At 42.0% G+C, this 23,895-nt stretch overlaps 1 long non-coding RNA gene across 5 annotated transcripts in view; it reads right to left on the minus strand.

The window, feature by feature from the left end:
• The window catches only part of LOC109562955 (uncharacterized), a 123,664-nt gene that overhangs the window by 87,615 nt on the left and 12,154 nt on the right, over positions 1 to 23,895 (minus strand). The window contains exons 1-2 of one of the 5 annotated variants that reach the window (XR_011568058.1): positions 23,434 to 23,890; positions 20,432 to 20,502 (exon numbers count right to left, since the gene is read on the minus strand). The exons of 2 other annotated variants lie outside the window; for them this stretch is intronic. This is a non-coding gene — a long non-coding RNA (uncharacterized lncRNA). Of the gene's footprint in view, positions 1 to 20,431; positions 20,503 to 23,433; positions 23,891 to 23,895 lie in introns of those variants that run through there. 2 more of the 5 variants (XR_011568057.1, XR_011568059.1) reach the window with 2 other exon arrangements.

Genomic DNA, 23,895 nt, shown 5'->3' on the forward strand with positions numbered 1-23,895 from the left:
TGAAGAATTTTCCACGGTTTATTGTGATCCACGCAGTTAAAGGCTTTGGCATAGTCAATAAAGCAGAAATAGATGCTTTTCTAGAAGTCTCTTGCTTTTTCCATGATCCAGTGGATGTTGGCAATTTGATCTCTGGTTCCTCTGCCTTTTCTAAAACCAGCTTGAACATCTGGAAGTTCACGGTTCACACATTGCTGAAGCCTGGCTTGGAGAATTTTGAGCATTACTTTACTAGCATGTGAGATGAATGCAATTGTGCGGTAGTTTGAGCATTCTTTGGCATTGTCTTTCTTTGGGATTGGAATGAAAACTGACCTTTTCCAGTCCTGTGGCCACTGCTGAGTCTTCCAAATTTGCTGGCATATTGAGTGCAGCACTTTCACAGCATCATCTTTCAGGATTTGGAATAGCTCAACTGGAATCCCATCACCTCCACTAGCTTTGTTCGTAGTGATGCTTTCTAAGGCCCACTTGACTTCACATTCTAGGATGTCTGGCTCTAGGTCAGTGATCACACCATCATGATTATCTGGGTCATGAAGATCTTTTTTGTGCAGTTCTTCTGTGTATTCTTGCCACCTGTTCTTGATATCTTTTGCTTCTGTTAGGTCCATACCATTTCTGTCCTTTATTGAGCCCATCTTTGCATGAGTACCCTTTACTATAATAAAATTCCTGTGCATTCTACTCAAATTTTGGTATATTGCAGGACAAGGGAAGTGATTTTTCCCCCTACACTGGGTATTACAATTATTAATATGGCAGCTAAAATATCTTGTTTTCTTTAGATATTACCTATTAGTATGAAAAATATAATAAATTAGGCTTTGTTACTTTGTGTTATCCCCCCAGTGTTCACTGGGGACAGATAGAGATGCTTCAAGCAACTGAAAAAACTTTAACAAATAGTTTTTCCTTTTTTTTCCAGTAAACTCAAGTTGTTATTAATTTTTAGCTCTATGTGGGAAAATTTAATGAGCTTTCAATTATAGTATTTCCATTTAACTTGCAAATGGAAGATACTACCTCCATCCTACTGTCTACTATTATTATTATAAACACAGTTTTGAGTTTGAACCATCCAATGCTGATTAGAGGTTTTCAGCATTAAGCATTGGTTTCATTTCTAAAGTTTAACAAATAACACAATACATAATCCTCTGGCACGTCCAGTCCTTTTATGTCAGGCGGCTGAAGCTCTCTCTACTCACGTGACAAGCAAACAGAAAGCGTACTATAATCAACTGAGCAGGCTATGATTAACTCTGCTCAGAGCTGTCTCCAAACTCCCTGTACACTTCATGGTGGTTCTTAGACAAAAATATGGCAAGGCATATTTCTCTAAGGAAGAGATCACCAATTAAGAGCACTTGATGTTTCTTATTAAGAGTAAGCTATGGGAGTTAGTGACGGACAGGAAAGCCTGGTGTGCTGCAGTCTACAGCGGTCACAAAAAGTTGGGACACTTTACAGACTGAGAGACTGAACTGAACTGATTTTCTTGTTTTTTAAGTTATTATGAATTGAATTAGCACAGGGTCTAGCCACAACCGTCTCTCATGTATTATTTTCAGTTGCTTCTGCCACACAAAGCCAATCATTTGTGAGGTGCTGGCCTTTATAATGTGGTTGGGACCATTATGATAATTAATTAATTGAGCAATAATGCAGACAGCCCATTCCCATTATCCTGAAGTGGGACACATTCCAGTCACATCTGCGAAATCTGTAGATGCAGCAATTATTTCCATGTTTCTTGAGTGTCTTCAGATAGTCAACCAACATTAATAATGTGGTTGAAAATATGAAGTCACAGCTGGTAGCTCTGAACTCAGGGCATCTTCACAAGCTTGGCTACTTGCTCTCTTCATTGACAGCACATGTTTAAGTTGCAAATAGTAGGAATTGAGTAGCATTTCAGCTGTGTTCCCATGACAGACATTATCAACCATTTGGTGCCCCCTTAAGCCCAAAATTCTGAGTGAGTTAACAGTATGCAAAGCCTTTAGACCACTCTAGTGACAAGATTAGAATTCTGTCTGACTTCAGAATCAACTCCAAACTGCTTTGCTCTAATATCAGTAACGTCTTTCTTATCCCAAGCAAGATTGTCTTGTGGCTAACATGTTCCCCCTCTGGGAAAACTATATCAGATGGATTAATAAAGTGGCTAAGAATGAAGAGGCTTATTTCTCAAGGAAATCTGTCCAGGAGAGTCACTCTAACTACCCACCCTGCACCTTGCAAAAGACCTAGGAAGTTAATATGTCTAGAGCATAACTAGATTAATTGAATTTCAAAACTTTAAATAATTTCTGGTGGTGCAGATGCTGTGTGCCTTGCCACAGATGTCCCTTCCAGGACTGAAGGGGCCATTTCTGGGAAGGATGTCAACTGACAGTCCACAGGGCTGTTTTACCCAATGTCACATCCCTCCCTTGGGCAGCCAGGGTCCAATGATTGGTTCATGCTTCCTCTTCCCAAATAAGAAAACTCTTAACCATTCCAGCTTCAGCGCTCCTTGTGGGATCCACTAGACTTCATTGTGGCACTAACACTTTCTCTTTCTAATCCTACTCCTTCCCATTTCTTTCCTTCCACAGGTTTTAATCCTTAGAGTACTCCCTAATTAACAATTTACATACTAATTTCTACCTCACAGTCCACTTCCTGAAGAATCAACATGCAAATATCTGACTTTCCCTTTTCCTTACCTTATACATACCATTGCTTTCTTGCAACTGGAATTAGCCAGTGGAGAATGTGTTAATCATGTCTATGTATGATTTGCACACAGAATTTCTGAGGATGTAGATCTTGCCTACTTTACAGTCTATATTCACTGAAAATCAAATATAGTTACAATTTAGTAAATGTTAACTGAACAGCTAACAGTAAGAATGAAGTGGCTGGGCCAAAGTGGGAAAAACACTCAGCTGTGGATGTGTTTGGTGGTGAAAGTAAAGTCCAATGCTGTAAAGAACAATGTGCACAGGAACCTGGAATCTTAGGTCCATGAATCAAGGTAAATTGGACATGATCAAGCAGAAGATGGCAAAAGTGAACATCAACACCTTAGGAATCAGTGCACTAAAAAGGACAGGAATGGGTGAACTTAGTTCAGATGATCATTATATCTACTACTGTGGGCAAGAATCCTTTAGAAGAAATGGAGTAGTCTTCATAGTCAACAAGACAGTCCAAAATTCAGTACTTGGGTTCAGTCTCAAAAATTGCAGAATGATCTCGATTCATTTCCAAGGTAAACCATTCAACATTCCCTAACCACTAATGCTGAAGAAGCAGAAATTGACGGGTTCTATGAAGACCTTGCAAGAAAAGTCATGACCAACCTAGATAGCATATTGAAAAGCAGAGACATTACTTTGCCAACAAAGGTCCATCCAGTCAAGACTATGGTTTTTCCAGTGGTCATGTATGGATGTGAGAGTTGGACTGTGAAGAAAGCAGAGTGCTGAAGAATTGATGCTTTTGAACTGTGGTGTTGGAGAAGACTCTTGAGAGTCCCTTGGACTGCAAGGAGATCCAACCAGTCCATTCTGAAGGAGATCAGCCCTGGGATTTCTTTGGAAGGAATGATGCTAAAGCTGAAACTCTAGTACTTTGGCCACCTCATGCGAAGAGTTGACTCATTGGAAAAGACTCTGATGCTGGGAGGGATTAGGGGCAGGAGTAGAAGGGGATGACAGAGGATGAGATCGCTGGATGGCATCACTGACTCGATGAACATGAGTCTCAGTGAACTCCGGGAGTTGGTGATGGACAGGGAGGCCTGGCGTGCTGCAATTCATGGGGTCACAAAGAGTCGGACACGACTGAGTGACTGAACTGAACTGATGAAGACCTCAAGACCTTCTAGAACTAACACCAAAAAAAGAAAGATGTCCTTTTCATCACAAGGAATTGGAATGCAAAAGTAGGAAGTCAAGAGATATCTAGAATAACAGGCAGATTTGGTCTTGAAGCACAAAATGAAGCAGGGCAAAGGCCAACACAGTTTTGTCAAGAGAAAACACTGGTCACCGCAAACACTCTTTTCCAGCAAACCAAGAGATGACTCTACACGTGGGCATCACCAGATGGTCAATATCGAAATCAGACTGATTATGTTCTTTGGGGCCAAAGATGAAGAAGCTCTATGCAGTCAGCAAAAACAAGACCTGGAGCTAACTGTGGTCCAGACCATGAACTCCTTATTGCAAAATTCAGGCTTAAGCTGAAGAAGGTAGGGAAAACCACTAGGGCATTCAGGTATAACCTAAACCAAATCCTGTATGGTTACAGTGGAGGTAATAAATAGATCCAAGGGATTAGATCTGGTAGACAGAGTGCCTGAAGAACTATGGACAGAGGATAATACCATTGTATAGGAGGCAATGACCAAAACCATACCAAAGAAAAAGAAATGCAAAAAGGCAAAGTGGTTGTCTGACAAGATTTTAAAAATAGCTGAGGAAAGAAGAGAAGTGAAAGGCAAGGAAGAAAGGGAAAGATATACCCAACTGAATGCAGTGTTCCATAGAATAGCAAGGAGAGATAAGGTCTTCTTAAATGAACAATGCAAAGGAATAGAGGAAAACAATAGAATGGGAAAGACTAGAGGTCTCTTCAAGAAAACTGTACATATCAAGGGACATTTCACGCAAGTATGGGCATGATAAAGAACGGAAATGGTAAGGACCTAACAGAAGCAGAAGAGTTTAAGAAGAGGTGGTAAGAATACATAGAACTATACCAAAAAGGTCTTGGTCTTTAAGACAATGCAGGGACAGGTTCAAGATAGTGGAATAGAAGGACGTGTGCTCATCTCCTGTGAGAGCACAAAAATTGCAACTAGCTGTTGAACAAGCATTGACAGGAAGATGCTGGAATCCAATCAAAACAGATACCCCATGTTCAAAGACAAAGAAGAAGCTGCAGTGAGATGGTAGGAGAGGCACAAACAAGATAAAATCAAGTCTCACACCCACCAGGTAGGTCACCCACGAACTGGAGAACAATACCACCAAAGAAGTTCTCCCACTGTTGTGAAGGTTCAGAGCTTCACATCAGGCTTCCCAGACTGGGTATCTGGCAAAGGGACTGGGAACCTCGAGGGAACCTGCCTTTGAAGGTAAGCAGGATTTGATTACAGGACTTTCACAGGACTGAGGGAACCAGAGACTCCATTCTTGGAGGGCACAAACAAAATCTTGTGTGCACCAAGATCCAAGGGAAGCGAGCAGTGACCCCATAGGGGAATGAACCAGACCTGCTATTATTGGAGAGTCTTCTGTGGAGGTGTGGGTTAGCAGTGGCTTGTCGTGGTGATGGGGCCCTGGAAACAGCAGTCCTGGAAGGTGCCCCTTGGCATAAGTCCTCTTGGAGGTTACCATTAACCTGAAGGTGCCCCTTGGCATAAGTCCTCTTGGAGGTTACCGTTAACCTGAAGGTGCCCCTTGGCATAAGTCCTCTTGGAGGTTACCGTTAACCTGAAGGTGCCCCTTGGCATAAGTCCTCTTGGAGGTTACCATTAACCTGAAGGTGCCCCTTGGCATAAGTCCTCTTGGAGGTTACCGTTAACCTGAAGGTGCCCCTTGGCATAAGTCCTCTTGGAGGTTACCGTTAACCTGAAGGTGCCCCTTGGCATAAGTCCTCTTGGAGGTTACCGTTAACCTGAAGGTGCCCCTTGGCATAAGTCCTCTTGGAGGTTACCGTTAACCTGAAGGTGCCCCTTGGCATAAGTCCTCTTGGAGGTTACCATTAACCTGAAGGTGCCCCTTGGCATAAGTCCTCTTGGAGGTTACCGTTAACCTGAAGGTGCCCCTTGGCATAAGTCCTCTTGGAGGTTACCGTTAACCTGAAGGTGCCCCTTGGCATAAGTCCTCTTGGAGGTTACCGTTAACCTGAAGGTGCCCCTTGGCATAAGTCCTCTTGGAGGTTACCGTTAACCTGAAGGTGCCCCTTGGCATAAGTCCTCTTGGAGGTTACCGTTAACCTGAAGGTGCCCCTTGGCATAAGTCCTCTTGGAGGTTACCGTTAACCTGAAGGTGCCCCTTGGCATAAGTCCTCTTGGAGGTTACCATTAACCTGAAGGTGCCCCTTGGCATAAGTCCTCTTGGAGGTTACCATTAACCTGAAGGTGCCCCTTGGCATAAGTCCTCTTGGAGGTTACCGTTAACCTGAAGGTGCCCCTTGGCATAAGTCCTCTTGGAGGTTACCGTTAACCTGAAGGTGCCCCTTGGCATAAGTCCTCTTGGAGGTTACCGTTAACCTGAAGGTGCCCCTTGGCATAAGTCCTCTTGGAGGTTACCATTAACCTGAAGGTGCCCCTTGGCATAAGTCCTCTTGGAGGTTACCATTAACCTGAAGGTGCCCCTTGGCATAAGTCCTCTTGGAGGTTACCGTTAACCTGAAGGTGCCCCTTGGCATAAGTCCTCTTGGAGGTTACCATTAACCTGAAGGTGCCCCTTGGCATAAGTCCTCTTGGAGGTTACCATTAACCTGAAGGTGCCCCTTGGCATAAGTCCTCTTGGAGGTTACCGTTAACCTGAAGGTGCCCCTTGGCATAAGTCCTCTTGGAGGTTACCATTAACCTGAAGGTGCCCCTTGGCATAAGTCCTCTTGGAGGTTACCATTAACCTGAAGGTGCCCCTTGGCATAAGTCCTCTTGGAGGTTACCATTAACCTGAAGGTGCCCCTTGGCATAAGTCCTCTTGGAGGTTACCATTAACCTGAAGGTGCCCCTTGGCATAAGTCCTCTTGGAGGTTACCGTTAACCTGAAGGTGCCCCTTGGCATAAGTCCTCTTGGAGGTTACCGTTAACCTGAAGGTGCCCCTTGGCATAAGTCCTCTTGGAGGTTACCGTTAACCTGAAGGTGCCCCTTGGCATAAGTCCTCTTGGAGGTTACCGTTAACCTGAAGGTGCCCCTTGGCATAAGTCCTCTTGGAGGTTACCATTAACCTGAAGGTGCCCCTTGGCATAAGTCCTCTTGGAGGTTACCATTAACCTGAAGGTGCCCCTTGGCATAAGTCCTCTTGGAGGTTACCGTTAACCTGAAGGTGCCCCTTGGCATAAGTCCTCTTGGAGGTTACCGTTAACCTGAAGGTGCCCCTTGGCATAAGTCCTCTTGGAGGTTACCATTAACCTGAAGGTGCCCCTTGGCATAAGTCCTCTTGGAGGTTACCGTTAACCTGAAGGTGCCCCTTGGCATAAGTCCTCTTGGAGGTTACCGTTAACCTGAAGGTGCCCCTTGGCATAAGTCCTCTTGGAGGTTACCATTAACCTGAAGGTGCCCCTTGGCATAAGTCCTCTTGGAGGTTACCATTAACCTGAAGGTGCCCCTTGGCATAAGTCCTCTTGGAGGTTACCATTAACCTGAAGGTGCCCCTTGGCATAAGTCCTCTTGGAGGTTACCGTTAACCTGAAGGTGCCCCTTGGCATAAGTCCTCTTGGAGGTTACCATTAACCTGAAGGCGCCCCTTGGCATAAGTCCTCTTGGAGGTTACCGTTAACCTGAAGGCGCCCCTTGGCATAAGTCCTCTTGGAGGTTACCGTTAACCTGAAGGTGCCCCTTGGCATAAGTCCTCTTGGAGGTTACCATTAACCTGAAGGTGCCCCTTGGCATAAGTCCTCTTGGAGGTTACCATTAACCTGAAGGTGCCCCTTGGCATAAGTCCTCTTGGAGGTTACCATTAACCTGAAGGTGCCCCTTGGCATAAGTCCTCTTGGAGGTTACCATTAACCTGAAGGTGCCCCTTGGCATAAGTCCTCTTGGAGGTTACCGTTAACCTGAAGGTGCCCCTTGGCATAAGTCCTCTTGGAGGTTACCGTTAACCTGAAGGTGCCCCTTGGCATAAGTCCTCTTGGAGGTTACCATTAACCTGAAGGTGCCCCTTGGCATAAGTCCTCTTGGAGGTTACCGTTAACCTGAAGGTGCCCCTTGGCATAAGTCCTCTTGGAGGTTACCATTAACCTGAAGGTGCCCCTTGGCATAAGTCCTCTTGGAGGTTACCATTAACCTGAAGGTGCCCCTTGGCATAAGTCCTCTTGGAGGTTACCATTAACCTGAAGGTGCCCCTTGGCATAAGTCCTCTTGGAGGTTACCGTTAACCTGAAGGCGCCCCTTGGCATAAGTCCTCTTGGAGGTTACCGTTAACCTGAAGGTGCCCCTTGGCATAAGTCCTCTTGGAGGTTACCATTAACCTGAAGGTGCCCCTTGGCATAAGTCCTCTTGGAGGTTACCGTTAACCTGAAGGCGCCCCTTGGCATAAGTCCTCTTGGAGGTTACCGTTAACCTGAAGGTGCCCCTTGGCATAAGTCCTCTTGGAGGTTACCATTAACCTGAAGGTGCCCCTTGGCATAAGTCCTCTTGGAGGTTACCATTAACCTGAAGGTGCCCCTTGGCATAAGTCCTCTTGGAGGTTACCATTAACCTGAAGGTGCCCCTTGGCATAAGTCCTCTTGGAGGTTACCGTTAACCTGAAGGTGCCCCTTGGCATAAGTCCTCTTGGAGGTTACCGTTAACCTGAAGGTGCCCCTTGGCATAAGTCCTCTTGGAGGTTACCGTTAACCTGAAGGTGCCCCTTGGCATAAGTCCTCTTGGAGGTTACCATTAACCTGAAGGTGCCCCTTGGCATAAGTCCTCTTGGAGGTTACCGTTAACCTGAAGGTGCCCCTTGGCATAAGTCCTCTTGGAGGTTACCATTAACCTGAAGGTGCCCCTTGGCATAAGTCCTCTTGGAGGTTACCATTAACCTGAAGGTGCCCCTTGGCATAAGTCCTCTTGGAGGTTACCATTAACCTGAAGGTGCCCCTTGGCATAAGTCCTCTTGGAGGTTACCGTTAACCTGAAGGTGCCCCTTGGCATAAGTCCTCTTGGAGGTTACCGTTAACCTGAAGGTGCCCCTTGGCATAAGTCCTCTTGGAGGTTACCGTTAACCTGAAGGTGCCCCTTGGCATAAGTCCTCTTGGAGGTTACCGTTAACCTGAAGGTGCCCCTTGGCATAAGTCCTCTTGGAGGTTACCATTAACCTGAAGGTGCCCCTTGGCATAAGTCCTCTTGGAGGTTACCGTTAACCTGAAGGTGCCCCTTGGCATAAGTCCTCTTGGAGGTTACCGTTAACCTGAAGGTGCCCCTTGGCATAAGTCCTCTTGGAGGTTACCGTTAACCTGAAGGTGCCCCTTGGCATAAGTCCTCTTGGAGGTTACCGTTAACCTGAAGGTGCCCCTTGGCATAAGTCCTCTTGGAGGTTATCATTAACCTGAAGGTGCCCCTTGGCATAAGTCCTCTTGGAGGTTACCGTTAACCTGAAGGTGCCCCTTGGCATAAGTCCTCTTGGAGGTTACCGTTAACCTGAAGGTGCCCCTTGGCATAAGTCCTCTTGGAGGTTACCATTAACCTGAAGGTGCCCCTTGGCATAAGTCCTCTTGGAGGTTACCATTAACCTGAAGGTGCCCCTTGGCATAAGTCCTCTTGGAGGTTACCATTAACCTGAAGGTGCCCCTTGGCATAAGTCCTCTTGGAGGTTACCGTTAACCTGAAGGTGCCCCTTGGCATAAGTCCTCTTGGAGGTTACCGTTAACCTGAAGGTGCCCCTTGGCATAAGTCCTCTTGGAGGTTACCATTAACCTGAAGGTGCCCCTTGGCATAAGTCCTCTTGGAGGTTACCGTTAACCTGAAGGTGCCCCTTGGCATAAGTCCTCTTGGAGGTTACCATTAACCTGAAGGTGCCCCTTGGCATAAGTCCTCTTGGAGGTTACCATTAACCTGAAGGTGCCCCTTGGCATAAGTCCTCTTGGAGGTTACCATTAACCTGAAGGTGCCCCTTGGCATAAGTCCTCTTGGAGGTTACCGTTAACCTGAAGGTGCCCCTTGGCATAAGTCCTCTTGGAGGTTACCGTTAACCTGAAGGTGCCCCTTGGCATAAGTCCTCTTGGAGGTTACCGTTAACCTGAAGGTGCCCCTTGGCATAAGTCCTCTTGGAGGTTACCGTTAACCTGAAGGTGCCCCTTGGCATAAGTCCTCTTGGAGGTTACCGTTAACCTGAAGGTGCCCCTTGGCATAAGTCCTCTTGGAGGTTACCGTTAACCTGAAGGTGCCCCTTGGCATAAGTCCTCTTGGAGGTTACCATTAACCTGAAGGTGCCCCTTGGCATAAGTCCTCTTGGAGGTTACCATTAACCTGAAGGTGCCCCTTGGCATAAGTCCTCTTGGAGGTTACCGTTAACCTGAAGGTGCCCCTTGGCATAAGTCCTCTTGGAGGTTACCGTTAACCTGAAGGTGCCCCTTGGCATAAGTCCTCTTGGAGGTTACCGTTAACCTGAAGGTGCCCCTTGGCATAAGTCCTCTTGGAGGTTACCGTTAACCTGAAGGTGCCCCTTGGCATAAGTCCTCTTGGAGGTTACCGTTAACCTGAAGGTGCCCCTTGGCATAAGTCCTCTTGGAGGTTACCGTTAACCTGAAGGTGCCCCTTGGCATAAGTCCTCTTGGAGGTTACCGTTAACCTTACCATAGAGCTTGTAGACCCCAGGGCTGGGTCACCTCAGGCAAAACAACAGGGAGGGAGTGCAACCCCACCCATCAGCAGATAATTGTATTAAAGTTTTACAGAGTTTGGCCCTGCCCACTAGAGCAAGAACTAGTTTTTCCCACCACCAGCCCCTCCCATCAGGAAGCTCTAAGAGCTGACAGAAGAAGCAAGAAGAACCACAATCCCACTAGCTAGAACAAAAACCATATTACAGAAAGTTTATCAGAATGAAAAAGCAGAAAGTTTTGTCCTAGATGAAGGGACAAGCTAAAACTCCAGAAAAACAACTAAATGAAGTGGAGATAGGCAAACTTCCAGAAAAAGAATCCAGAATAATGACAGTGAAGATGATTCAGAATCTTGGAAACAGAATGAAGAAGATGCAAGAAATGTTTACCAAAGACCTAGAAGAACTAAAGAACAAACAGAGATGAACAATACACTAGAAGGAATCAATAACAGAAAAACTGAGGCAGAAGAATGAATAAATGACCTGGAGAACAGAATGGTGGAAATCACTGCCACAGACCAGAATGTAGAAAAAAGAATGAAAAAATGAAGACAGCCTAAGAGATCTCTGGAACAACATTAAATGCACTAAAATTTGCATTATAGGGATCCCAGAAGGAGAAAACAGAGAGTAGGACCTGAGAAAACATTTGAAGAGAAATATTTCCTAACATGGGAAAGGAACTAGCCAACCAAGTCCAGGAAGCACAGAGAGTCCTAGGCAGGATAAACCCAAGGAGAAACATACTGAGACATATGGTAATCAAAAAGATGAAAATTAAGACAAAGATAAAATACTAAAAGCAACATGGGAAAAAACCACAAATGACCTACAAGGGAACTCCCATAAGGTTATCAGCTGATTTCTTAATAGAAACTCTACAAGTCAGAAGGGAATGGCACAATATATTTAAAATGATGAAAAGGAAGAACCTACAACCAAGAATAATCTACCCAGAAAGACTCTCATTCAAATTTGATGCAGAAATCAAAAGCTTTCCAGCCAAGCAAAAGTAAGAGACTTCAACACCAACAAACCAGCTTTACAATAAATGCTAAAGGAATTTCTCTAGGCAGGAAACACAAGAGAAGGAAAAGAGAAAATAAATCCAAAACAATTAAGAAAATGGTAATAGAACCATGGAAGTGAAAGTCGCTCAGTCATGTCTGACCCTTTGCATTCCCATGGACTATAGAGTCCATGGAATTCTCCAGGCCAGAATACTGGAGTAGGTAGCCTTTCCCTTCTCCAGGGGATCTTCCCAACCCAAGGATAGAACCCAGGTCTCCCACATTATAGGCAGATTCTTTACCAGCTGACCCACAAGGGAAGCCCAAGAATACTACATATCAATAATCACTTTAAATGTAAATGGATTATATGCACCAACCAAAAGACAAACTGGTGAGGCAGATGAAAACAAATGCATGTATGCCCTTCCACTTAGCACATCACTTTACTTAATGCCTCAAACTGTATATATTTTATATTGTTAGGTAATCTCTTTTCATTATTCTATTACAAATATTTTCTAATTTTCCTTGTTATGGCTTCTTAGATACACCCATCATTTCATAGTGGACATTGAATTATGAAATACACGTGATTTTTAAAAGTATCAATTCTCATTGAGATATTAATTTCTCACTTAAATGTTTTCTTCTCTCAAATAACTCTTTTTTTTTTTTCATTCTTCTAACTTTATTGAGGCTTTCAATGGCCAAGTCAAAGATCTCTCTTGGTAAATGTCATATTGCACTTGAAAATATATGGGTTATTTTCAAGTATCTTCTGATACTGATTCCTAACATAATTCCACAGTGACAAGAAAACAGATTATATACAATTTCAATACCTTAATTTTTGTACCTTATTTTATGTCCCTGGATATGTTCCAGTGTCTCCTAGTTTACAGTCTATGGAAATTGAATAGAATTTGTTGTGTGAAAATTGTATAAATCTTAATTATGTTAATTATGTTGAATTGGTTCATAGTGCTCTTTAGGTCTACTATATCTTAAATCCTTCTACTTCTCTGTATATTCATTCTATTAATTTTTAAGAGTGTGACATTGAAACTCCAACTAAAAATCTTAATTTATCTACTTAAAAAGTATCATAATATATACTGGAACTATATGTAATCTTGTTCTGTATTTTCCAAGTCTCCTGTAAATGTGTTACCATACTTTCATAATTTTAAAAAAAAGTCTTAACAGCCCAGATACCCATGATGGACTGGTCACTTACCTAGAGCTGGACATGCTGGAATGTGAAGTCAAGTGGGCCTTAGGAAGCATTACTATGAACAAAGCTAGTGGAGGTGGTGGAATTCCAGCTCGGGTATTTAAAATTCTAAAAATGATGTCAAAGTGCTGCACTCAATATGCCAGCAAATTTGGAAAATACAGCAGTGGCCACAGGACTGGAAAATATTAGCTTTCATTCCAAACCAAAAGAAGGGCAATGCCAAAGAATGTTCAAACTACCATTCAATTGGGTTCATTTCACAAGCTAGCAAGTTTATGTTTAAAATACTTCAAGCTAGGGTTCAGCACTACATGAACTGAGAACTTCCAGATGTACAAGCTGGGTTTAGAAAAGGCAGAGAAACTAGAGATCAAATTACCAACATTTGTTGGATCATGGAAAAAGCAACGGAGTTCTAAAAAAACTTCTGCTTCATTGACTACACAAAAGCCTTTGACTATGCAGATCACAACAAACTGGAAAATTCTTAGAGATAGGAATACCAGACCACCTTACCTGCCTCCTGAGAAACCTGTATGTAGGTCAAAAAGCAACAGTTAGAATTGGACATGGAACTGACTGGTTCAAAACTGGGAATGGAGTATGTCAAGGCTGTATATTGTCACCCTGCTTTATTTAACTGATACACAGAGTACATCATGCAAAATGCTGGGCTGGATGATTCACAAGCTGGAATCAAGATTGACAGGAGAAATACCAACATCATCAGATATGCAGATGATACCACCCTAATGACAGAAAGTGAAGAGGAACTAAAGAGGCTCTTGATGAAGGTGGAAGAAGAGAGTGAAAAAGCCAGCTTGAAATTCAACATTAAAAACGAAGATCAGGGCATCTGGACACATCACTTTACAACAAATAGAAGGAGAAAATATGGAAGCAGTGACATTATTTTCTTGGGCTCCAAATTCACAGATAGTGACTGCAGCCATGAAATTAAAAGGCACTTGCTTCTTGGAAAAAAAGGATAACAAACCTAAGCAGTGTAATAAAAAGCAGAGACGTCACTTTGCTGACAAAAGTTCGTATAGTCAAATCTATGGTTTTTCCAGTAGTCATGTACGGATGTGAGAGTTGGACCATAAAGAAGGCTGAGCACCAAAGAATTGATGCTTTTGGATTGTGGTGCTGGAGAAGATTCTTCAGAATCCTTTGGACAGAAAGGAGATCAAGTCAATCAATCCAAAAGGAAATCAACCCCAAATATTCTTTGAAGGACTGATGCTGAAGCTGAAGCTCCAATACTTTGGCCACCTGAAGCAAGGAGCCAATGGGAATCTTTCCAGTGAGAAAGACTGAGGGCAGAAGAAGAAGGGGGTGATAGAGGATAAGATAGTTGGATAGCATCACTGACTCAATGGACATGTATTTGAGCAAACTCCTGGAGATAGTGGAGGACAGAGGAGCCTGGCGTGCTACAATCCATAAGTTGCAAAGAGTAGGACACGACTTAGCAGCAACAACTGAACAGAAGAAGCTTCAGGGTAGGCTGGGGTAGCAAATATTATTACTCACATTAAGTGGTAAATATCTGACTGGGGCTAACTAGTATTTTCAGGGGATTCTGAGTTAAATTCATTTGGAATAGCATTATGCACAGGCAGCTACATTATAAACACTGGGAAGTGCTGCATATTGATTCCCTTTGGGAATTGGGGTTTGGGGTTGGGGAGGGGCTTTCCTGGTGGCTCAGCTGGGCTTGGGAAAACTGACGTTTTGCAAAGTGAAAAGTTTAATTTAAAGTTCTTTATTTCAAGAAATATCTGGAAAATGTCTTCCCATTTTATTTTAATTCTACACACAGAATTGTATTTGTTGGCCTTCTGGGTTCCTGTTTGATGGATCCAAAGTTAGAATTAGTTGAGAAAATTCTTACTAGCAAGTAATGTTATTGTCAGTCTTAGGAATAATATGTCATAGTTAGCTGGGATCCTCTTGCCCCTTCAGATCTAGGGGAGATAGTCTCAACCCTCTACACTATGTGGAAAGTCCAAGGCATTCCTCAACAATTCTATGAATTTCTGGAGGGCTTATATTCTCACTGTCAGTTCTGACTCCAAGTTACTTTCTGTTGAATTTGTTGAGTTTAAAGTTGATCTTTTCATCACCTCTTGTTTTCCTTATTTGTACCATCTCAGTATAACACAGAATCCAGTCCTCCTGTCTCCCTCCTTCCCTCTTGAACGTGCATGCTCAGTCTCTAAGTTGTGTCCAGTCATGTCTGACTCTTTGTGATCCCATGGACTGCACCCCACCAGGCTCCTCTGTTCATGGAATTTTCCAGGCAAGAATTCTGGAGTTGCCATTTCCTTCTTCAGGGGATCTTCCCAACCCAGGGATCAAACCTGCGTCTCCTGCATTGGCAAGTCGATTCTTCACCATTGAATCACCTGGGAAGTCTCCCACCTCCCCACCACACACACATACATAATATTACAATCCACACAAGGCATTCTTGTATGTAGTCAACTTTACTAGAGTTTTGAAAAGACGAAAGTCACACTGCAAAAACATGCGTATGATCTCATCCTTATGTTTTAAAAATAAGTCCTTCATCCTTTTCAGCAACAATTCTCACTCCAGCCACCCTGTCTTCATTGCCCCCTTCCTGTGTGCCCATGCTCTTTAAAAGAAGGAAAAGAAAAATCCCCTCATTCACTTATAGAGAATAATTTTCCCTAATAGACACATTTTAGGTCATTTCGACTGCAAGTGGCAAAAAACCCAGTTCAAATCAGTTTACTCAAGAGAATCTGTTGAGTCTTTTTAATGAAAGTCCAGAACTAGATCTTATTTCAGGCACCTCTGGATGCAGAAGCTCTGCCCTGCCTGCAGACCAGCTTTCCTTCTTTCAGTCTGTTGATTCCATTCTCCCTGATACTGATTCCCTCTCAAATACCTTTTGCTCACAGTAGCAAGATCGTTGTACTAACTTTTCACATCTTGCAGCATTCAACACCAACTGAAACGTTGAGCCTGCCTCAATTCCAAAAGTCTCAGCAGTCTCACTGCATTGAGTTGGCAGGAGTGAGTCACATGTACATCCCTCTGCTTATCAGTGTATATGGGAATGCAGCATTCAGTTCAGTCCAGTCACTCAGTCATGTCCAACTCTTTGCAACCCCATGGACTGCAGCATGCCAGGCTTCCCTGTCCATCACCAACTCTTGGAGCTTACTCAAACTCATGTCCATTGAGTTGGTGATGCCATCCAACCATCTCATCCTCTGTAGCCCCCTTCTCCTCCTACCTTCTATCTTTCCCAGCATCAGGGTCTTTTCCAATGAGTCAGTTCTTCTCATCAGGTGGCCAAAGTGTTGGAGTTTCAGCTTCAGCATCAGTCCTTCCAGTGAATATTCAGGACTCATTTCCTTCAGGATGTACTGGTTGGATTTCTTTGCAGTCCAAGGGATTTTCAAGAGTCTTCTCTAATACCATAGTCTAAAAGCACCAATTCTTCAGTTCTCAGCTTTCTTTATAGTCCAACTCTCACATCCATACATGACTACTGGAAAAACTGTAGCTTTGATTAGACGAACCTTTGTTGGCAAAGTAATGTCTCTGCTTTTTAATATGCTATCTAGGTTGGTCATAACTTTTCTTCCAAGGAGCAAGCATCTTTTAATTTCATGGCTGCAGTCACCATCTGCAGTGATTTTGGAGCCCCCCCAAATAAAGTCTCTCACTGTTTCCACTGTTTTCCCATCTATTTGCCATGAAGTGATGGGACCTGATGCCATGATCTTCATTTTCTGAATGTTGAATTTTAAGCCAACTTTTTCACTCTCCTTGTACAAATTAAAAATTCATCAAGATGTACACTTAAGATCTGTGTATTTTACCATATACTTGTTATTACACTTCAGTTAATACTATTTTTTAATTTTTTCAATATGACCAACAAATGTCCAGTGTGATTTGCAGTGCAATAATCAAGCTACTTATCTTTGGTCTGCCTTTACACTAAGCCTTATTCATCCAGAGGTGAAGACATAGCTTAGCTGAGGTTATCAGAATAGAAAACCTAAATATGGATTTGGGCTCAGGTCTTAGTTGGAATACAGTTGCGTCTGTCTGAAGTCTCTTTTGGGACTTCTATATCCCTCAGAAATTCAGTGTATTTACATAAACATGTAGAGGCTGAAGATAACCCAAAAGATAATGTCTACAATTAAGACTTCTAAATATTTTCCTAAATTAGTCAGGTGAACATATTCAAGGCAGAAAAACAGTTTGCCTTCTATAAAAAATAGCGTTAACCAAAATCATTAGGTTTCAGTGAAACGGCCACATCAGATTTTCCCTAAGAGCAGGTTATAATGGACTTTGAATCCTGTACTAGCTATATGACCTCAAGCAAGTCCCTTGATTGTGCCTGAGCTTCAGTTTCACATCTATGAAACAATAAGGTTCTTCTCTTCCAAGCCTGCGCTGAGAAACAGAGATGGCATGATAAAAGGTTGTCATTAAATGATTAAGTCTCATTATTATTCTGATCCCCTCTGCCTATTGCTTTTGATAGGATTAGTTCAGTTTAGTTGTGTCCGATTCTTTGCGACCCCATGGACTGCCAGGCTTCCCAGTCCATCACCAACTCTTGGAGCTTGCTCAAACTCATGTCCATTGAGTCAGTGATGCCATCCAACCATCTCATCCTCTGTTGTCCCCTTCTTCTCCTGCCTTCAATCTTTCCCAGCATCAGGCTCTTTTCCAATGCGTCAGTTCTTCACATCAGGTGGCCGAAGTATTGGGGTTTCAGCTTCAGCATCAGTCCTTCCAATGAATATTTGATAGGATTAATTGCATTTTTTTCAGTGGCTCTTTTGAACTTACCTTCTTAGAATGGATTTTTCCTTCATAATTACTTCTAAGGTTAAGTGATTCCAGGGTTTAACAACCCCTTCCATTTTGCCAATATATTGGAACACGTTGCTTGAATTTCATCTTAACATTTTTCTGATGCCGTATCTATGTGGCTTCTTATCTTTCTAGATTTTCTGAAGTTCAATTCTAATTCATTCTGCCTATAATATTATTCCTTTAGGGATAATAATTCCTTTTGGTGGCCCAGTGGCTAAGAATCTGTGCTCCCAATACCAGGGACGTGGGTTTGATCCCTGGTCAGGGGAACTAGATACCACATGCCACATCTAAGAGTTTGCATGCCACTGCTAAAGATCCTGCGTGCCACAACTAAGACCCAGAACAGCCAAATACATAAATTACATAATAAATATTTTAAAAATAAAAAGTATTATTCCTTTTGGAACATCATTATCAACTGTGGCAACCTGAATAAGGGCACAGTGTCTTGACTCCTCTTCATCTGTTTCAATTATTGTATATGTCTTTAACTGCACAAAAAAAAATGAATAAGAAATAATTGTCGGTAAGGAGAAAGTGGCAATTTTCTTTTTGAAAGGTGAGATTATTTTTACATAAAGAAAAGCTAACTATTTTTCATAAGCTTCTAGAGAGAATTATGAGAAGATTTAATGAGAGTTGTAAGAATATTTTGCAGATTAGTTCATTACCTTAGGTCTAGCAAGAAGAAAGTGTAATTTTAGGTACTTATATTTTTATCTAGTCCTTTTACAAGTTTGCTATCATATTCTTCCTTTTACATGTGTTGAAACTCAGGATAAACTTGTCCAAGGTCACATGGTAAGTTACACGGAAGAGACATATTTAGTTAGCTGCTGTTGAGTCACCAAGTCATGTCTGATTCTTTGCAACCCCATGGACTGTAGCCCACCAGGCTCCTCTGTGCATGGGATTCTCCAGGCAAAAGTACTGGAGTGGATTGCCATTTCCTTTTCCAGGGGATGTTCCCAACCCAGGTCTCCTGCATTGGCAGGCAGATTCTTTACCACTGCGCCACCTGGAAATCCCATATTTGGATAGAGATGCATCTAAAGTTAATGCTTGTGCTTTTGCCAAAAGATATTCTTCAGAGGCCCTTATCTGGTAGAGTTTGGTGGATCTCTTATCTCAGCTAAAGATGAGATAAACTTTGGAAATAGAATACTGATTTGCTTCTGTACATTTACATGGCTTCGGTACAGATTTCATATATTTGCTTTAACTATACTGTAAATCAGGAAGGAAGAAACAAAGGAAGAAAAATGATCACTGTTCTCTGCTTCTACTGAGGACTGCTTAAGAGGAATAATAATTTATAAAAGGTCAGTTTTAAATTGCTTCAAAAGGAACTTCTATTACTTATAAAGACGGTATCCTAGAAAGAGGGTTACTCAGTGTAAGCACGGACCACCAAGCAATTAATAGAATTGCCTTAATGAAAATTATGGTGTCTAAGATCTACAATCAGTAATCGCCACCTTCTAGGACAGTTGCTGCTGCTAAGTCGCTTCAGTCATATCCGACTCTGTACGACCTCATAGACAGCAGCCCACCAGGCTCCACCGTCCCTGGGATTCTCCAGGCAAGAGCACTGGAGTGGGTTGCCATTTCCTTCTTCATTTAGGACAGTAAGAACCTGGATTCAAAAGCCTTTTGGAAAAGTATGATTTTTATAATGTAATTACTTCTGTTAACATTAAATGTAAAATTGAAAATTTAAGATCATCTCAGGATGTCCTCATGGGGACACAGCTGTGTTATAGTTAGTACAAACACAAATGGCCAGAATGACACAGTTACCAACATTTAAACATGCTAACATGAACATGACTAATATCGTTGACATGTTGTGATAATATTCAGATATTTGTTTATTAAATTAGCATATTGCTAGGGAAAATGTATAACTAAAAGTAGATAACAGTGCCTTCCCCTTCCATCCTTCTCCATTCTTTGGGAAAAGCAGACATTGTTATTCACTATAAAGTCAAAGATGATCGTTTTTCTAGATTCAGAGGCACTGGAAAGTGTTACTGGGTCAGGGAGTGACTCAGATTTACAGTCCAAACAAGTTCCTACTGTGAGTGGCTGTGTACGTCGCAGCTTTACCATCCGTGCTGCTGAATCACAGCCGCTACTATTGCATTTCGGGGATTTTTTTTTCCTGCTTCTCATCTATGGTTCCCCAGATTCATTGCTCAAGATTAACAAAATATAACACACAAAGATCAAAGTTCAGCTTTGAAATATAAACGCATTACGTCCAAATATTACAAACAAGTTCAGCAATAAATCATGTTGGAAAGAGGCAGAAAGTCATGAACATAAGACAAAAGATTATAAACCATATTTCACAGCATGGAGCCCCACCATCCTAACAAAAGTAATTAAAAAGCAACAATAAGAGTAAAGGCAATGACAACAAGTAACACAGGTCAGGGATCTGAAGTTTATAAGTAAAATGGCAAAATGTCCAGAGGAAAAGGCAAAGGCGGAAAGGTCACAAGCCCAGGCAGACTAACTAGGTATCATTGTAATGTTGGCTTGCTCATTTATTGTTTTTCATCTTGGTAAATGCAATGCTTATAATTCTAGACTTTGGTTGGTTGATTGGTTCTCAAAGGTCACTCTAGGAAGTGTGATATCAGTTACTTAGAGGACCCTAAGAATAAAATCTCATGTGTTCAGTTAAAGATGCTCCTAACATCTTAAAGGAAAAACAGTGAAAATCTTAAAGCAGGAAGAGTAAACTTACATTGAGTTCTTATGGTATCATGTGGCAATGTAGCATCATCCAGTCTTCTCTCAATACATGGTAGCAAATCACTGACACAAAAAAGAATGATTTACTGAAGGTTAGAGAGAAGCCACCGGAGAAGGCAATGGCACCCCACTCCAGTACTCTTGCCTGGAAAATCCCATGGACGGAGGAGCCTTGTAGGCTGCAGTCCATGGGGTCGCAAAGTGTCGGACACGACTAAGCGACTTCCCTTTCACTTTTCACTTTCATGCATTGGAGAAGGAAATGGCAACCTACTCCAGTGTTCTTGCCTGGAGAATCCCAGGGGCAGGGGAGCTTGGTGGGCTGCCGTCTATGGGGTCATACAGAGTCAGACACGACTGAAGCGACTTAGCAGCAGCAGCAGAGAGAAACCACAACTACAAATCTAAATGAGAGATTTCTAGGTCAAGTACAAAGCTAATAATGGTTTCAAACTACCAGTGACAGTATGTCATATTTTTCTTGTGATGAAACATAATTACAATGTATTAATATTTACAAATCACACTGAGGCTCTCAGATGAAGTGAAGTGATAAGTAAATAAATACTACATGAATAATTACACAATTAATGCCTCTGAAATTATGGATTGTAAATTGGAAAACCCTAATTGCTTTATAGGACCCAGGCCTGTAGACAATATTGGAAGTGATGCTGAAATCAACTGCTCTCTTACCAAAGAAGAAAATAAAGTTCCAATCTATCTAACTTGTTATGTACCACAGGAGACATTCTGAACACAGTATCAGTTCAGGATAGTTGATATAAGGACATGGATAATTAAATAGCCTGATCTTTTTCTATTATGTGTTCATACGCAGTCAGTGCATAAAAATAACTTTTAAATATTTTAAAATATTTGATGGCCACTATAGTGAGAAATACATGTGGGATAACTCATTCTTTGAGTCATATTCAGGTGAGATGTAAATATTAAGTATTGCAAATATTCAAATGTGATTATGGAAAACTTGATTTTTGTAAATTTTCTTTTTAACAGTACTTTAATTTTCTATAGATAGGAAGGAAAATGGGGAGCAGGAAATCACACTTTTAGTTAAATCTTTTTAACTCACAGTTTTGGAAACTCAAGATTCTAGATCACTTTGGAAGTTTAAAGAAAGCAAGAATCTAGTTTGCCAAATAATACAAAGCATTTGGGGATATGAAAAGCTAACCTCTCCCCCCCCCCACCCCATTCAAAAACTCTCTAGAGACTCATCTGTAACAATGAGGAACAGGAAAATTTTATTTTTTCTCATTTGATTGCTTTAAAATGACTTATGGTAAAATACCCTAAAATTGCACTAGAATCAAAGGGTTTTTCTTTGTAGTTCATCACAAAAATTACTGAACAGGTATTTTCTAAACCCAAAAGAGCTTTGATTCCAGGCCCAGATCACATACTAAGAAATTTAGCTCTATTTTATTGGCTTCTCTATATTCTTCCGTATTTTCTGAATTTCCTTCCATGGACATATATCACTTTTTATTTATTTATTTATTTATGTTTTGGTTTCCCCTACTTTTTATTGAGGTTACATCACTTTTATAATCAGGAAAAAAATCACATAAAGAAGTTTAGTTCATATCCAAAACTTGCTCATGATCAATAAAAATGAGAGGATAAGCTGGAGAGCATGGCGTACTTTCTGGGGTTGGCCAAAAAGTTCATTTAGGTTTTTCTGTAAGCTCGTATGCAAAAATCTGAACAAACTTTTGGCCAACCCAACATAAGCTCCACCATGTGAGTCTGTGTTTGGGTTTCACGATTTCTTATGTTTAGTAGCAAACATTCTGTATGATGTAAACAGACACTATTACTTCTTCCTCCCTCACTGATGAGCACTGAAGCATGTGAGCACTTACATAATTTTCTTCAGCATGGAGGTTAAAAAATAAATTATCCAGCAGCTTTACAAACAATGTGAAGGCTGCATTAAATAAATCTGAAGCTCTGGACAGTGTTAAGCCATCTGAGATTCTTGCTAGGAGGGGACTCTCAGGCCGATCAAAGCTAGCAAGAATGAACTTCTCAACTGAAAATTATTATTTTAGCGAGTGTAAAGAGAAGCAACACATTCTCATAAAAATTTGGAGAGATCAAAGCAGAAGGAGGCTGAAGATTTACCAGCAGCTCTGATACGTACAAGCTCTGTGACCCTGGACCACTTACTTAACCTCTCTGAGTCTCTGTTTCCATTTATAAAATGATAATAATAGGACCTTTTTGGACTGTTACTGAAAGGATTAAACTAGGTAAAATGCTTAAGACATTTACCAGGACATGGAAAGTGTGCAAATGAATGTTAATTATTGTAGAAACCAGTTTGGTCTTCACCATATATAATGGTGTGTGTGTGTGTGTGTGTATATATATAGTGGTATAATAATTAAAAACAGAATTTGAATGTTTTAAAATATGCTTATTACACAATAGACTAGATTGGACCACCAAGTTCCCTTACCTTCATGCTAAGAGTACTATTGGGTTCAGGGTCTCCTGCATTGCAGGCAGATTCTTTGCCAACTGACCTATCAGGGAAGCCCTTAGAATTTTCAACAGTCCCTAAAATTGACACCACCTGAGTAGCTGCTCACCCTAGAGGTGGCAAATAGAAATTCCCTATGCCAAGTTGGAGAAAGCTTTTTGCTTCTATTTAAGGTTCTAGAGATGTTTCTAGAGAGAAAATCATGTTCCGTTGGAGAATAAGAATGTGCTTATAATAAAATGGTAAACCATTCCCCAATATACACTTATAGAATGAGAGAACTGCTAACAACTTGCCCAGTGTTGATTTTTCCTGACCACCCCATACTGCAGATACTGTTTTAATCTCAGGAGAAAACTAGGGCTCAGAGAGGTTGAGAGACTTGGTCATTGTTACACAAGTAAACAGCAGCCTAGGCACTCCCGTGTTTAATTTTAAGTGGGAACATCCATCTGTTTGAGAAAAAAACACGTTAGGCTCACCCTTTAAATAAACGATGATGGTAGGGAGGACACCACAGAGAAGAAGAACAAGGAGGAAAAATGCAGTCATCAGTTTCTTTCCCTGGAGGGCAGAGCCAGCCACAATTGCCCCAGAAGCAAAGCCGGAGCTGGCAGACACTGGGGTGGAAGGACAGTCTTCCAGGGAATCTAAGGAGAAAGTGTGCTTTCCAAAGGTGTTTACCTTGGTGTTGTTCCCCTCCTCCACTACCCACTAACCTCTTTGTCTGGGGGAAATGAAACAGCTTTGGTTTGCAAGCCGTCGCCAGGGAGTGGAGCAAGACTTTGTGCTATAAACAAGAGCAAGTGCCAGAGCCCCCGGCCAGCCTCCAGGGCCAGCCTGCCAAAGGAACCTGGCGTCGTGACAGCAAGGGCCAGGCAGCACGGCCAGTGGTCACTCAGGAGCCACTCTATGGAGAACAACCATCCCCACCCTCCTCTAGC

This window comes from Bos indicus, chromosome 8 (assembly GCF_029378745.1).
Source record: "Bos indicus isolate NIAB-ARS_2022 breed Sahiwal x Tharparkar chromosome 8, NIAB-ARS_B.indTharparkar_mat_pri_1.0, whole genome shotgun sequence".
NCBI lineage: Eukaryota > Metazoa > Chordata > Mammalia > Artiodactyla > Bovidae > Bos > Bos indicus.